Source organism: Lissotriton helveticus, chromosome 7 (assembly GCF_964261635.1).
Source record: "Lissotriton helveticus chromosome 7, aLisHel1.1, whole genome shotgun sequence".
NCBI classification, from domain to species: domain Eukaryota; kingdom Metazoa; phylum Chordata; class Amphibia; order Caudata; family Salamandridae; genus Lissotriton; species Lissotriton helveticus.
Genome location: NC_136068.1, coordinates 118,403,724 through 118,420,425, shown reverse-complemented (window position 1 = coordinate 118,420,425; position 16,702 = coordinate 118,403,724).

Genomic DNA, 16,702 nt, shown 5'->3' with positions numbered 1-16,702 from the left:
GTTTACATTGGATTCGGAATAGTAAATGCCATCCCTTTTGTATTCAACGCCTCCTCCAAAGTAGTTTAGATTGGAGTGGAGATAGTAAATATCACCCCTTTAGTGTCCAACACCTTTCCCTACAATATGGTTACATTGGAATAGGAATGACAAACATCACCTCTTTAGTGCCCCACACCTTCCCCCAATATGGTTGGATTGCAGAGGGAACAGTAAATGTCATTCTTATAGTCTAACAAGTTTTAAAATGATTCATGTTAGAGTGTGTTTATATTTTTATTCGGAAAATTAGATTTTACTTTTATTTGTATGTAGTGGAAATACTTTGGGGTCGATTACGATGTCGGTTGGAAAGCCTCCGACTGCTAGTGGGAAAATTTCAAAATGACATGGTCAGTTTGCGGTCTATCCACCCGATTATGATGTCGGCGATCGGAACTTAAACAGGCCGGTCATTCCAAAGGGGTTCCGATGGGCTCTTGGAGTCTTCTGGCCACTTGGAAGCGCACTGTGATCCCATTTCCCCCATCAGGATTACGATGTTAGTTTCCCATAGCCTTTCCGTGCCGGCCTTTCCGACACAGAAAGGCTGTCGGAACGTGACTTTGATGCCTCCGTGGCCTACGGATAGTGGCCGAGTGAGTACCTAGGGCACCTCCCTGTAAAACCCCACATTGTGTGGCAGGCACCGTGGTGTGCCTGCCACAGCGTGCAGGGTTTTATGCACACCACCATTTCTATGTAGGAGCCTGTATTATGACCGGTTTACGGCTGTAACACAAGCTCCCATAGAGAAAAGTGAGTATGCTACCGAACAGTGATCTGTCACATCGTAATCAGGCAGTTGGAACTGTTGACTGGAGGGCGGTCAGTCCTGAGACCGAGACAGTGTCCGACCGTCATCGTAATAAGGCCCTTTATGTTAATATAGTAGTATAGTTGGTGATTGGAAATATATTTTAAAATAAGTTTGTGGTATGTTTATAACCACTAATATTAATAAAGTTTTTTGTATAATAAAGACCTGACAATTTTTTGTGATTTTATTTATGTTTCCAAAGTTTATTTATTGTATATTTTCAATAATATTCACTTCATGTTGAAAATAAACATTTTTATAAAGCTAAGTAAATGATTTAATTTTTATTTTTTATTAAGAAACAAAAATCTAAATTATATTTGAAAACTATTGCATGTTGTATATTTTCAACTTGTATGATTGTTTAACAGATGTTTTATATTTCTTAACATTTTTCATATGCATTTTTCCAACATTATTTCAATGTAAGTTTTCCAGTATATATTAAATAGTTGTAAATATTTTATACTGGTATTTAATTTATACTTTTCATTTTTTAAATATTTTATGACAACATTTGTTGAAATGTTTTACATGTTTAATCCTTTTTTACATTGTTATAGACATTTATTCAACATTTTTGAAATATTTCCCATGTATTTCTACAGGCAGATAATTTTTTTAGTTTAATTAGGCAACCTTTTTTTTAAAGCTACCTTCTATTTTGTAAGCTCATTGTGTTATTTTTAGTCTATTTTCCCAGAACCAGGTCATGGTAATGTGCTTCTGTTTGTCGGTACAGGTAAGTGATTTTTAAGGGTTTTGAGGGTAAGGGGAATTTAGAGGGGATGTCTACAACAACGCACTCAACAGCAAGGAGCTCTTCAGCATCGTGAAGGAACTCTCCAACCCCAGCTCCAGCACCAATGATATCCCACCGTCTCAAGACCTGTGCGACTCACTGGCCACCTTCTTCCATCGCAAGATCGCAGACATCCACAACTGCTTCAACACCGTCATCACCCCAGCAACCGCTGAGTCCTCCGCTCCCACGACCACCACCCGCACCAACCGCCTGCTGGCCTAGACCAAAATCAACAATGACAACACCATCAAGACCATGAACACCGTCCACTCCGGATCCCTGGAAGATCCCTGCCCACACCACATCTTCAACAAAGCCAGGAGCGCCATTGCACCCCACCTCCGGAAAACCATCAACATCTCCTTTGAGACAGCGACTTTACCGGAGAGCTGGAAGCACGCAGCGATCAACGCCTTACTCAAAAAACCCAAGGCGGACCCCAAGGACCTCAAGAACTTCCGACCTATCTCCCTGCTTCTGTTCCCGGTGAAGGTCATCGAAAAGGCCATCAACAAACAACTGACCAGCTTCCTTGAGGAAAACAACATCCTGGACCCGTCCCAATCCGGGTTCCGCAGCAACAACAGCACCGAAACTGCCCTCATCGCCGCCACTGACGACATCAGGACCCTGCTTGACAACCAAGAAACCATGGCCCTCATCCTCCTAGACCTATCAGCTGCCTTCGACACGGTCTGCCACCGCACACTAAGAACACGCCTCCACGATGCCAGGATCCATGAGAAGGCCCTGGACTGGACCACCTCCTTCCTCTCCGGCATAACTCAGAGCATCCGCCTCCTCCCCTTCAGCTCTGAAGCCACCGAGATCATCTGCTGCGTCCCCCAAGGCTCATCCCAATGCTGTTCAATGTCTACATGGCACCGCTCGCCCATGTAGCACGACAACACGACCTCAACATCATCTCCTACGCCGACGACACTCAGCTGATCCTCTCCCTCATCAAAGACCCCCACACCGCCAAAACCAACCTCCATGAAGGAATGCAGGCCATCGCCAACTGGTTGAGAAACAGCCGCCTAAGCTGAACTCGGACAACACAGAGGTCTTCATCCTCGGGCCCACCCCCTCGGCATGGGACGACTCCTGGTGGCCACCTGCACTAGGAGCACCCCCTACACCCACGGACCACACACGCACGCAACCCAGGGGTCATCCTTGACTCTACCCTCTCCATGACAAAGCAGGTCAACGCTGTCTCCTCCTCCTGCTTGAACACCCTCCGCATGCTTCGCAGGATCTTCAAGTGGATCCCCACCGAAACGAGAAGGACGGTCACCCAGGCCCTCGTCAGCAGTAGACTGGACTATGGCAACGCCCTTTACACACAGGAGCCCCAGCCAAACTCCTAAAACGGCTCCAACGCATCCAGAATACCTCGGCCCGCCTGATCCTCGACATCCCTCGCTGCAGCCACATCACACCCCACCTGAGAGACCTGCACTGGCTCCCATCAACAGAAGGATAACCTTCAAGCTCCTCACCCACGCACACAAAGCACTCCACAACACCGGACCAGCGTACCTCAACAGCTGACTCAGCCTCTACAGCCCACCCGCCAGCCCCGCTCCTAGTTGGACCCCAGGGACCCTCAGGATTGAAGGGGACTTAATCCCCCAATTTACAATGTGCCAGAGAGTGCATTTGCAATTTGCTATGTCAGGCCCCGCCCCCTCCCTGCACCACTGTGCAAACGAGCCGAAATAAAAAATAAAAATTGTCCCTGGGGGTCCTTCTGGGACCCCCTGAGCAGGCCTAGGGGGGCAGGATGTTTCTATCCTGCCCCCTTCTCTTGTTTTATACCTTTGTTTCTCTGTTTTCTGGTGACTCACTTATACTGAGCCACAAGATGGCTGCCAACACTTACTGGTGTGTAGTGTTGACAGCCAATCACAGTGAAGCTCGTGCACAGGACTTAGGCTCCACCCAGATATCAAAACTTTTATTTTTCTAATTTCTCAGCACCTACTAAACGGATTTACACCATTTTTAAAAAAAAGGTTGCATTCTGATCCAAGCACTACCTTTGCGCCAAATTTGGGGTAATTCCGTTCAGTAGTTTCGGCTTTAGCCTTGCACCAAGTTTCCTATGGAAAATTGATTTTTTAACTCTTATTTTTTGAATTTCTCAAAAACTACTGAATGGATATACACCATTTAAAAAAAGGTCGCTTTCTGATCCAAGCTCTTCCTTTCTGCCAAATTTAGGGTAATTCCGTTCAGCAGTTCGAGCTGTAGCTCATCGCAAAATTTCAAAGAAGGGGGTGGGGGGAGGAGGAGAGGGTGGGTTTGGTTTCCCATACGGGCTTTGTTTGTATGCGCTCCTTATCTTCTACAGCATTTCGCTAATGACTGCAGTAAATCGCACGCGGGCTGTGTCCCAGCCCAACATGGTGCACTGTATTGTTTGTTGATAAAACCTAATAAAAGATTTAAACCATAAAAAGAGGTCGCTTTCTAAACCAAGCTCTACCGTTCTGCCAAATTCGGGGTAATTCCGTTTAGCAGTTTGGGCTGTAGCTCGTCGCAAAATTTCCTATGGAAATTAACATGGGGAAAATGTGTTTTGGGACCCCCCTTTTTCATCAGACAACGCCAACGTTATTAGCAAATCAAAAAAATGTTTTCCTATGGAAACTAGGTTGTAACTATAACTACCTACTGGCGACCACCAGTTGGTAATATGTGTGGGTATATATATATTGATGTTTTTCCTCGTTTAAATAAAGCCCAAAGGTGTCTTGAATCTTGCCTGGAGTGCGGACAATGATATATATATATATATTCACTGAAAAAACCATAGGTTATAGACCATATATAGTTAGGAATTAGCATTTAAAAAACCTTATTTTACTCACACAAAACCATTGAAATTCCATATATAGTTAGTTGCACTAACTATATATCGCGCACCCGCAATCCACTGCTGATGATGTCACATATTACATCATTCATGACATGGTCAGTGACATCACTGATGACATCACTGATGACAACATCCAGTGATTATGTGTTTCTGTAAAGTTTAAATATGTTTTACATATTGAAGAATGAGTGGATGTATAAGTGTCTGAATGAAGGTTTTAGTAGGTGCGTGATTGACTGTATGAGTGAGTGATTAAATGCGTCTTACTGAATGCACGGGTTAGTGACTAAACTGTCTGAAAGTGTGCATCAGTATGTCTGTTGTTGTGCAAGCTGCTGCATGTGTTGATCAGTAGCTATATAAGTAGCTATATGGGTTATTGATTGGTTGCACAAGTATTTGTATGGGAGACTGAGTGTGTGTATGGCTGGCTGGGAGGTGTGTGACTCTGTGCAGATCAATGTGTACTTGTATCAGTGATTCTATAAGAGAGTAACTATGTGTTAGTATATGTTTAAAAAATGTAAGGTGTTCTGTGTTTAACTGTATAGATGAGAAAATGGAAGTGTGATTGATTCTTTTCAGGACTGACTAGGTGTGTGAGTAACTCCATGGATGAGTGGCAGAGTGTGAGTGTCTGTATAGGTGTATGAGTGCATATGATAGTGTTGTAAAGATGAGTGATTGTATGTATGAATGATTGTATGAGTGAATGTGTGTGTAGACATAGGAATCAGTGAGTGCGTATGTAGTAACTAGTATTGGTGTGTCAATGGTTTCAAAAATGATACTCTCTATTTAACACTGGGTGTAACGGAGGTTATATTAGAGTGTGAGGAGATGCATTGTATTATCACATGAATGATATCATCAGTGATGTGATCATTGATGTCAAGTGAGATGTCATCAGTGATGTCATTTGAGATGTCATCAGTGATGTCATCAGTGATGTCACTGACCATGTCATGAATGATGTAATATGTGACATCATCAGCAGTGGATTGCGGGTGCGCGATATATAGTTAGTGCAACTAACTATATATGGAATTCCAATGGTTTTGTGTGAGTAAAATAAGGTTTTTTAAATGCTAATTCCTAACTATATATGGTCTATAACCTATGGTTTTTTCAGTGAATTTTCAAGGTTTTGTAAATGCTAATTCCTAACTATATATGGTCTATAACCTATGGTTTTTTTCAGTGAATTTCAATGGTTTTTTAATAGCAAATATCATAAGCTGTCGAATGTCAAGTACGTGGTAAGTAAAAACATTTTCGTGTTTATGCACACTGATCTGCTTTGAATGCTGCCCCCCACCCCTCATTTCTATTAGGAGTACTCTCTCTTTGCAGATAGTGAAGGGTAGTTAACGCAGCCCTTTGCCCCCTTTGTAATCCGTCGTGCCTGCTTCTCTCTCCATTTGATTGATTGTTCTCTTTGGTTCATTCTCTATTTACAAACAAGCACAGAGTCAAAATACTCTGTTTAGTCTTTGCAGATAGCGAAAAACCGTGTAAAAAAACAAAAGGAATCGAGCAAAATCAGTAGGCCACTAATGGGATCTCTTTTTGACCTCGCTAAAATAGAAACATTAGGAACAACCTGTTGAAAATAGCAATGCGTATGTACATAAGCGGCGTTCATTTGTGTTCACAGTACCCCTTGTTGATTGTTTGAATCGAGCATTGAATTGTTCGAAGTTGGTTCTCTTAAGGATCTTCTCTGCCTGCAAATGAGGAAGAATAGGAATATTCTCTCTCCCTTTGCAGATAGTGAAGGGTAGGTAACGCAAGCCTTTAACACGTCGTACCTATTTCATTCCTCATTGATTGATTGATTGTCCGAACATTGACTGTTTGGGAATTAGTTCTTTTTGGAGGTATTCCCTGTTTGCAAATAAACGTAGGAAAATCTTTGCAAGTAGTGAAAGGGTACGTAATGCGGACCTTTCTCCCCCGTTGTAATCTGTCATGCCTATCTACTCCCCACTGATTGATGCACCTGTTTCACCCGGACCATTTACTAGACATACGTCATCTGGCCCGACCAGAGAGCACCCCTAGTGAAAAGGACATATGCAATAATAACGAAGTGATCACTGTATCCTGTTAACAGAAACTTTAGCATGAAACAACCTGGAAAGAAAAGAATAGGAAATCGAAAATCAGTAGGCCACTGATGAACATGAACTTTTATTAAACAACGAACAAAGAAACGATAACATAACGTAATGATAAAACCTATTAATGTCCTAGAAACAAGAAAACGTTAGAAATATGCCAGTGGTGAGAGACCAGAAAAACAGTAAGAGAAACCAAATCACCCCTCGCTGTCCCACCGCCTGCCACGCCAAAAAAATCGATAGACTAGGGAAAATGCAAGTCAGTAGAACATCCGCCCCCACTCTGGAAACTTCCAAGGTGGGGCAGGGTTCCGGCTACGCCCAGCCGGGAGCAGCCCATATAAGGCAGGTCCTGCTGCCACGCCTCGGCCAGGAGATCCTAACGTAGGGTGTAGCCGGAGGAGAGGCCGAGACCAGCGGGACCCGGCCAGGGGATTGCCTTTACAACGCTGAACAGTTGCAGGGGGGGGAATGTCTCCTCGACCCTCCCCTCTCTCTCCCAGTCCGGCCGCGGTGGCCCTTGAGAGTTGCAGGTAGTCCCGCCACATGCTCTTCCGGTCCGGCCACCAACGGTCGGGGGGCCGAGGCCGACGGGATCCGGCTGCAGCCGATAAACCAAGAAACCCGTTCATGGGGCCAGAGCCAGGGGCGTCCGGCCGACATCTACCGGAAGCCCGGCCCGAAGACGGACGGGACACTTCTTCTTTCTTGTATAATTGCTGCAACAACCCTGGGGGGGGATGTCTTGCACATGCCTCCGACCCCCCCCCCCTCGTCCTCATCGCCTGGTCCGGCCATAACAAATCTCAAGCGAGACGCCGTGGGGTGCACTGGGAGGGAGAGACGGTGCGAACAGGCCTCTCCCGCCTCCCCAGTGGAGGCTTCCCAGCTGCACCCTCAGCGCTCCAGGCGCCCGGAAAAGAGTTCTTCCACTGTGGCCATGCTGCAACGTCTCGCCCGGCAGGGTGGAGCCCGTCCGCTCATTTGACCCCGCGATCGCCAGTAGCTACCGAACTCTCAAAATGGCGGTCGACCTGGCAAGAGCGGGCCCAGCATAAAGAAATGGCCCGGTCACTGGTTGACTCCACCACCGTAGTCCTCCACGACCTTGAAGATTCTAGAGGAGCCGCGGGAGTCTCCGACCCCCGATGGGGAATGACTGCCATGATCACCCGTGGAGTGACGAAACTGTATCCGCGGGACGTCGGCGCCAGCCTCACTTTGAATTACTAGAATCCTGCAGACCTCACTTCCGGTGAAAGCACAGTGTGACCCGGTAGGAAAAATTGTTGCACCCCCTCCCCTTTTTGACTGATAGTTCAAACCACCGATCCTTTCCTTTGCCCTTTTAACGGAACTTTGGACTGCCTCCCCCTCTTTTACATTTTCTAGAGAAAACAAAACATTAACCACTACATTAGCATAGCAGTTGACACCAGAACTGTTTTCAAATTGAAAACCAACAACATCTTCAACAGAATCCTTTTTGTTTCTGCTGTGACCCTGCTACAGCACAGGCATTGTCCCCAGCAGTAATTCTGCAATGCCGGTAAGAATAGCTGTGGTGCCTACTGGACTCACTCACCCCCGCGGCGCCCCACGCCGTTATTTGCTGGGCGGCAACTTGCTAGACATCACTTTCGTGCCATCTAGATTTCAGCGCGTTCTGCTGCCTTGGAACTATTCGCACAACAGACCGCTACTGACAAGAATATTTCATTATTGGTGCTGTCAATTTCAATAAATCTATTGGATAATTCAAAAGAAATTGCCACGGTCTCTTCGTTGTTTAAATGTTTTTACTGTTTTTGTTTTGTTGTATATATTTATATGTTATTAAAGTTTTATATTCCTACTACTTTGTTGGAGTGCTATATATTTTTAATGTGACACATAATTGTAAAAACTTTGATGTACAAAGAGTCATTCCTGGAATCTTCCGCTTCAGGCTCGGTCCCCTCCCCAATCACAATACAGGATAGTTTTCAGATAGTAGGAACACGTGTGGTGTGACGGATCTCATCGGGTGTGGGCCTTGATCTACTATAACTCCTTTGAAGAGGGGTGATTCTTTACAGCTGGGGCCATAAACTACATCTGCAGGGCTAGCTGATAGCCTGGACAATCGGACACAGAGGAAGAGGAGTGTCAGAGGGTGCGGTAGTGAATAGGGCGAAAGGGAGGTGTCGGGCGGGCACAGTGTGATTCTCAGGGAAGAGCAGCGCAGATGGGGGGAGGTTTATTGCCCATGCATAAGACAGAGAGCGGGGGTGACCAGTGCCTGGGGAAGATGCTTGCGAGGGTGAGGAGCCATGCTACGAATCGACAGCGTGCAGAGAGTGGGTCTGGTCAAGACATCTAAAATGGCTGCCGTGCACGACAAAAGTGTGGCATTTCAAAAAAGGCAAGATGGCGCAGACAATGTTTTTCAACACTTCCTCATTTCCTTCGAATCGAACGTTAACAGACGTTGGGGCATATTACCAAAGTTAAGCGATATTTATCGCTAACGATGCTTACCAACGAATTTTTTACCGCTAAGCATCGTCAGAAATTATCGAAGATAAACCTTACTATTATCAAGGTTTATCACAAATGCGATAATAAACGGCCGCAATGCATGAATATCGCTAAAAACTCAGCGATATTCATACATTACCGAGCTAATGCTCTTAGCCATGTTATCCACCTCCCATTGGATAACATGGCTAAGAACTGCTCAGGGCAGGTGTTACTTTTTGGAGATATTCGCGCTTAGCGCGAATATCTCCAAAAGTTGGTAATAGGAGATAGATATCTTGCATGTTGTAATGCAAGTTATTGTGGTATATGGAACTCATACCATAATCTCTCAGGAAAGCAGAAACTGATCCTTTTGGGACCGCCTAAAAAGGCCTAGGGGGTGAGGAGTACTCTACTTTGCCCCCTTTTCACGTTCCGAACTATTTTATTTTACTCTCTTCTGTAATTACACAAAATAGCAGCGATAAGATGCATCGGAGACACACAGTGAGAGAAAGGAGGCCGGAGATGAAGAAGAGATGTCAAATACACATTGGAGATAATATAGTGGCAGAAGGGAAGTAAATATGAGTAAACTTACCATGTAACATAAAAATGTTGCACTCTATACTATAAGTCTCATTTTATACTACAATCACTTCGCTACAACCTCATAAATTAAAAATAAAAATGAATAATGTCTCAAACAATTTTTGATTTCTAAATATAAATTTATTCTTCAGAATTTTCTAAATTTGAAAGAACTAGTAACATGTCCTCATCAGCAATGTCCTCATGAAAAGTCTGCAATAATGATTCTTGTAACTCTATGGTCTCCAAACACTCGATAAATTCGCCATCAAGAGATTGATCAAAAAAATCATTCAAGTCATCTCCTCCTTCTGACAATATTTCATTATTGGTGCTGTCAATTTCAATCAATGTAGTGGAATCATTCAAGTCATCTCCTCGTGACAATATTTCATTATTGGTGCTCTCAATTTCAATCAATGTAGTGGAATCATTCAAGTCATCTCCTCCTTGTGACAATATTTCATTATTGGTGCTGTCCATTTCAATCAATCTAATGGAATCATACAAGTCATCTCCTCCTTGTGACAATATTTCATTATTGCTGCTCTCAATTTCAATCAACGTAGTGGAATCATTCAAGTCATCTCCTTGTGACAATATTTCATTCTTGGTGCTGTCCATTTCAATCAATCTAATGGAATCATACAAGTCATGTCCTCCTTGTGACAATATTTCATTATTGGTGCTCTCAATTTCAATCAATGTAGTGGACAATTCAAAAGAAATTGCCACGGTCTCTTCATTGTGAGCCATTTTATTTTGAAATTGCTTGCTGTAAATTGCAGAAAAAAATAATCACTTTCATTTATCGTTTTTAGTAATACATAATATAAAACTAACTTTATCAAGTATTTAGTATAACAGAAGGACTGCAAATAAATAACAGAAAACATTTTTCAAATTATCTTCAAGTGTACAACATAGTTCCCCTTACAAATTAACAACTCACCTTTTTAAAAGTAGGAAAAGTGTTAGTACTGTGTAAATCAAACACCAGAAATTCACCACCAAAAATTCCTCACAAATGTACCTCAGACAGTAGTATCACAAAATGGCTGTGGTTTCCTCTCATTTGACATATATACATAACCAATTAACTTTCATCACACACAAATACAAAACCAAAGTAACATTTTAATTGGTTCTAAATTTCAACACTTTCAAATGTGTTTTCCCCATGCAATTTTCCATAGGACATTTACATACGTCTACAGCCTGAATGGCTGAACGGAATTACACCAAACTTGGCAAAATGGTACATCAAACCTAAGAGGTCAGGAAGGATCTACTATGCCCCCTTATGGTCATTTCCCCCTTCGCTTTGACCTCCTCTTGTCTCTCAATCCTACCGAGAGACAAGATGGCGGCCGCTACGGATTGTTTGGAATGTTGACAGACGCCGGAGAACCAATCAGCTTCGCAAAGCTCCGTAACGCGAAAAGTACGCGAAGCGGAGCGCTGTTACAGATATATATCTTTTTTTGAACGTTAATTTCTCAAAATCCACTGGAGCACATATATTGAGACCTAGCAAAGGCACATCGGGCTACCAGTCCCTAATATTTTACCAAGTTTCGTGCACATCCATTCAGCCGTTCGATTATTATTATTATTTTTTTTTTTTGCCCCGCGGGGCCCTTTTAAAACCTCCACATCAAACCTAGGGGGTCAGCGAGGATCTACTATTCCCCCTTATGGTCATTTGCCCCTTCGCTTTCGCCTCCTCTTGTCTCTCGATCCTACCGAGAGACAAGATGGCGGCCGCTACGGACTGTTTGGAATGTTGACAGACGCCGGAGAACCAATCAGCTTCGCTTCACAAAGCTCCGTTGCGCGAAAAGTACGCGTCCTGGGACGCTGCCCGGTCCGCTGTTACAGATATATATCTTTTTTTAAACGTTAATTTCTCAAAATCCACTGGAGCACATATATTGAGACCTACAAAAGGCACATCGGGCTACCAGTCCCTACAATTTTGCCAAGTTTCGTGCAAATCCATTCAGCCGTTCGGGCTAAAAGTGAGGCCAACCGCCCTATGGAAAACTCAATGTTAAAAACACGTTTTGGGACCCCCCTTTTTTCTCGACCCCCCCTGGACGAAACCCCCCCCAATTTTCAGGGGCTGCTCAGAAACAAAATGTGCCATTTTCCTGAAAATTTCAGCCAATTCCGTCCACAAACGCCAAAGTTATTAGACATAGAATTTTCAAAAATCCCATAGAGAAAAAATCCTAACTATATATACCTACTGGCGACCGCCAGTAGGTAATATATATATATATATATATATATATATATATATATATATATATATATATATATATATATATATATATATATATATATATATATATATATATTCTTGTAGATTCTGCATCCAGCGTGCTTACACCACAGAATGACGGACCACCACGCAGCAAGTAAATATTCCAGGAAGTTTTATTCTCTCCTCTCACATTCTTTCTCAAGCATGACGCGTTTCGGTTAACGAGTAACCTTGATCACATAGCGATTATGCAGTAACCTTCCCATTAAATACTTGGGTTTTTTTTACACCCATTTGTACCACGTGATAATGAAAAGTGAAAAAATACTAATGTGGATAATACATTTTTCTCTTTCTGGCATGCCCTACAACCTTCCAATATTGTAAATTGCGATGATAATAAATACTTATTATTTTGACAAGCCATATCATATGAAATGTGCAAAATATATGCCATAAATATTAAATAATCAATAAATATGAACAGAGATACTATTTCATAACAATTTAAAAACATCTAAAATTCATTTCATTTTAGAGCATTAAATATAGCAGCATCAAATACTGTTGTGCAAACTTCGCAATTCGGTTTTAAAATTCTAAAACACCAATGTTATTAAAGAATATCAGCATAAGATGCTTTAAAACCAAAATAATGTGCAAAATTACGCAAATACAGTACCTCGAGGAATCTCCTCGTGTATGTGCAAATGATTTTTTTGCCTGTCAATTATCATCCTCAACGTTGTTAGATTGATATAGCATACTCAATATCTTGTGAATTTATATGATTCTGAGTCCGAGCCCGGGCCCAGAAATCATATGTGTTATATGTATTAATCCAAAAAGTACTCTGTGTTTGTATAAAATAATGGATACAATATAAATGTATTTAAAATATCTTAGGACTATGAGATCGGCTTCTGCGTTTGCATAAAAGGTCTTTTTTTACTGTTACCGTATTATATCTTTTGTTTTCATAGAAATGTGTGCAAGTCCTCCGTGTTATTCAATCCATTTGGAGATTTACTGTTGAGATTTAAAATATACCTCGTCTCCAACTGTCTTAAAAGTTTTTCCCTGTCCCCACCTCTCTTAGGTACCGGTACTGCATCAATAACTAAGTAGCTCAAGCAATATATATTTTTGTCATGTATTGCTTTAAAATGCCTTGCCACGGGGTAGGTGGGGTCACTATTGATGATTGCGCGTATATGCTGTAATATTCTTACATGCACTGGTTTAATGGTGCTGCCCACATATCTGAGCCCACACGTGCAGGTAAGTATATATACAGCAAATTCTGTGCGACAATCATAATTGCCTTTGATCTTATATTCTTCGTCACAAAAGGGGGTATTATACTTAGTAGTATTCTTACCAAAATTACAGGCCCGACATGTTGTGCACTTAAAGAACCCATGTTTGGGTGGCAACCACATAGATGTAGGAGCCCCTGCTATCTGTGTTTGTGACACATATGCGGCCATGTTTTTACATTTTCTGAAGGTAACCTGTAATTTTTCTGAAAGGTTTTCTCTTAAAATGTTGTCAGTTAAGACAATTGGCCAGTTTTTGTTTAAGATAGCTCTTATCTTACGTTCTTGTCTGCTAAATGTAGTGATTACTCTTGGTGCTTCTTTGTTAGTTACAATCTCATCTTCCTCCTCGATGTCAGGGGGCAAAAGATCTATTCGAGGTTTTGCATCAGCTTTATTAGTGGCTTTCTTAAGCACGTCCTCTGTATAACCCCTAGCTCGCAGTCTTTCTAGACTTGAGGCTTTACATTTTTCGTATTCTTCGGAGGTACTGCATATTCGTTTTATATATATATATATATATACCATATGACCAAGGCCTCGTGAAGGCCGAAACGTTATGCTGTCTGTTGCAGAATAAAATTTACTCACAGATCAACTTGGGTCTCCAGTTTCTTGGCGGTAGCGGTGGGAGTCGAACCTGTGAGCTGTTGCTGCCTGTGGAACCTGTGCTCATATATATATATATATATATATATATATATATATATCATTATCCGCACTCCAGGCAAGATATATATATATATATTATAACATTTATATGCTTGTTACTTACATGTAAAAATATGCAACTAATTCAAATTTGTATACTTACATGTATGTTCCATTTAGATGTCTCACACCGTTCTGCAGGTTTTGTAGTGGAGGTGTTCTAATGTGGAGCTGGTCTTTTTATCTGTTGGTTGAAAAATCTTCGGTAAGTTTACTTTTAAATGTTAATTTGTTGGTAGTTTCTAGAGTTTGAGGTCTTTAGGTTTATTTTCACTTGCTGTTTGGGTGAAGTTATAGTTTTATATTAATTTATGTATACTTACTTTCTGGTAAGTTTTTGCTAGGTTGTGATACCTATTATTTTCTTGCAGTTTTTCGTTTTTTACATTATAGTTTTTTCTTTTAGGAAATCTATGTAAAAAGATAGAAGTTGGAGAGCGTTTAAATATTTATTTGCTTTTTAAAATTTTTAAGTTTATTACCAATTACGTTTTAGTTGATCTATGAGTATTAGTTTCTTGATTAAGTAGTTGTTTAGATATATATACTTCTTCTTTAATGGTCTGGTGAGAGAATCTGGCAGTTTCCTCATCCAGCAGCATTTGTCGTTTTTGAAGTATTTAGTGGTTTAAATTAGTGTGCCTTTTATATGGATGTACGATGTAACAACGTGTGTTTTTACAACGCGTGCTGTTACATCGACTTGCGCTAGGTGGCGTGCTAACATTAAAAAAGTGTAATTTACTATTCCTACTCCAGTCCACTTATCAGTAGGGAAGGTGTTGGGATAGTAAACTACACTATTTTTAATGTTAGCACGCCATCTAGCGCAAGTCAATGTAAAGACTTGCGTTGTAAAGGCATAGCGTTGTTACATGCGGTTGTTGTAACGACCGCGATGTAACAGCACTGCGGTGTACTGACCGCGTTGTAAGGGATGTTTCCCCTTTTATATTGTTGATTTAATTGTTGATTTAATTTTAAGTTGATTATAGCCTTATTTCATTGGTTGGTTTAGCTTTAGGGCCTTATTTTTAGTTTAGCACTCTGATGGACTGCCAAACCCATGGTGGCAGTGCGGCTACAGCCACACAGGTGGTCCAACCACCCTAAAACAAGTTGGGCAGTTGGACCACCATGATACCACTGCTGCTGCCAGGAATCCACAATTTCTGGCAGTCTTGCATCAGTCTGAGGCCCCTAATATGCTGGCAGTCCCACTGCAGCACTGCCAATAATATCAGGAGTTTCCCCATCCCCACAGATTCATGGCAGTGACCCCACCAAGAAAAGTGTGGCAGTGAGGAAACAAAGGAGGCCCTACAGGGCCCCATGGTGCCTCTGCAGTGGACACATGTAGGGGGTGCACATGGTGTGCCCCCCTGTCTGCATGCGCCCCCAGTTCCATGCAGGACTTGGAATAGCGTTCCCATTGCGGTGCCTTGCTAAGGTTCACATATGAGCCTTAGCACTGCACCGCCATAGGCCAGCCATCACAGGACCACCTAACCTGGACATAATGCAACCCCCTGCCAAATTAATCTGGCAGGGGGTTGCATTATGGCTTTGATGGTGTGGCAGTGGGGCGCTAGTGTGGCAACCCGCTGCCACACTGCCAAATTCATAATAAGGCCCTTAGTTTGACTTTTTTAAATTAATTAAGTCCTTTCATCATAAACATGAATTTAGGTTTTATGGTTGATATATGATATATAGTTTGATAGTTTTGAATATTTGAATATACAAATAGATATATATATACATACATATATGTATATATATATATATATATATGTTCACTCAAAAGGCCCTGTAGCATTGGACAGTCACTCGACGGCGTTTGCTACCATCCAGTTGTATTTACCTCTGACAGCTCACACTTAACTTCCCCAATATTTTCCATATTGCCGACGCGTTTCAAGGCATAACCGCCTCTTCTTCATGGGCTCGCTTTAAAACAACACACTGACGCCTCACCTTCACATCAAGATTACGATCTCTTAATTAGCACAAAAGGACCCAGTGGGCGTTTCCTCCAATCCGTTCTTTTCTGTTGTGTGCTGGGACATGCAGTCCCTGAAGGTGAGTAAAATAATTATTGAGTAGGTTCAGTGTAGGTTCACATTCAGCGTTTATTTTTCTTCCTTAAGTAGGTAGGAGACAGTTTTTGGTGAGCAATTTATTGTCCCAAGCGCCGTGCTGGCAGGTCTGGATTCAGTTCTGACCTCAGCCTTTCACCTCACTGAAATGGTGCTCCATCCCACGGCCAGGCTGCCGTGTATAAAATGTTCACTCAAAATGCCCTGTAGCATTGGACAGTCACTCGACGGCGTTTGCTGCCATCCGGTTGTATTTGCCTCTGACAGCTCACACTTAACTTCCCCAATATTTTCCATATTGCCGACGCGTTTCAAGGCATAACCGCCTCTTCTTCATGGGCTCGCTTTAAAACAACACACTGACGCCTCACCTTCACATCAAGATTACGATCTCTTTATTAGCACAAAAGGACCCAGTGGGCGTTTCCTCCAATCCGTTCTTTTCTGTTGTGTGCTGGGAAAATATTGGGGAAGTTAAGTGTGAGCTGTCAGAGGCAAATACAACCGGATGGTAGCAAACGCCGTTGGGTGACTGTC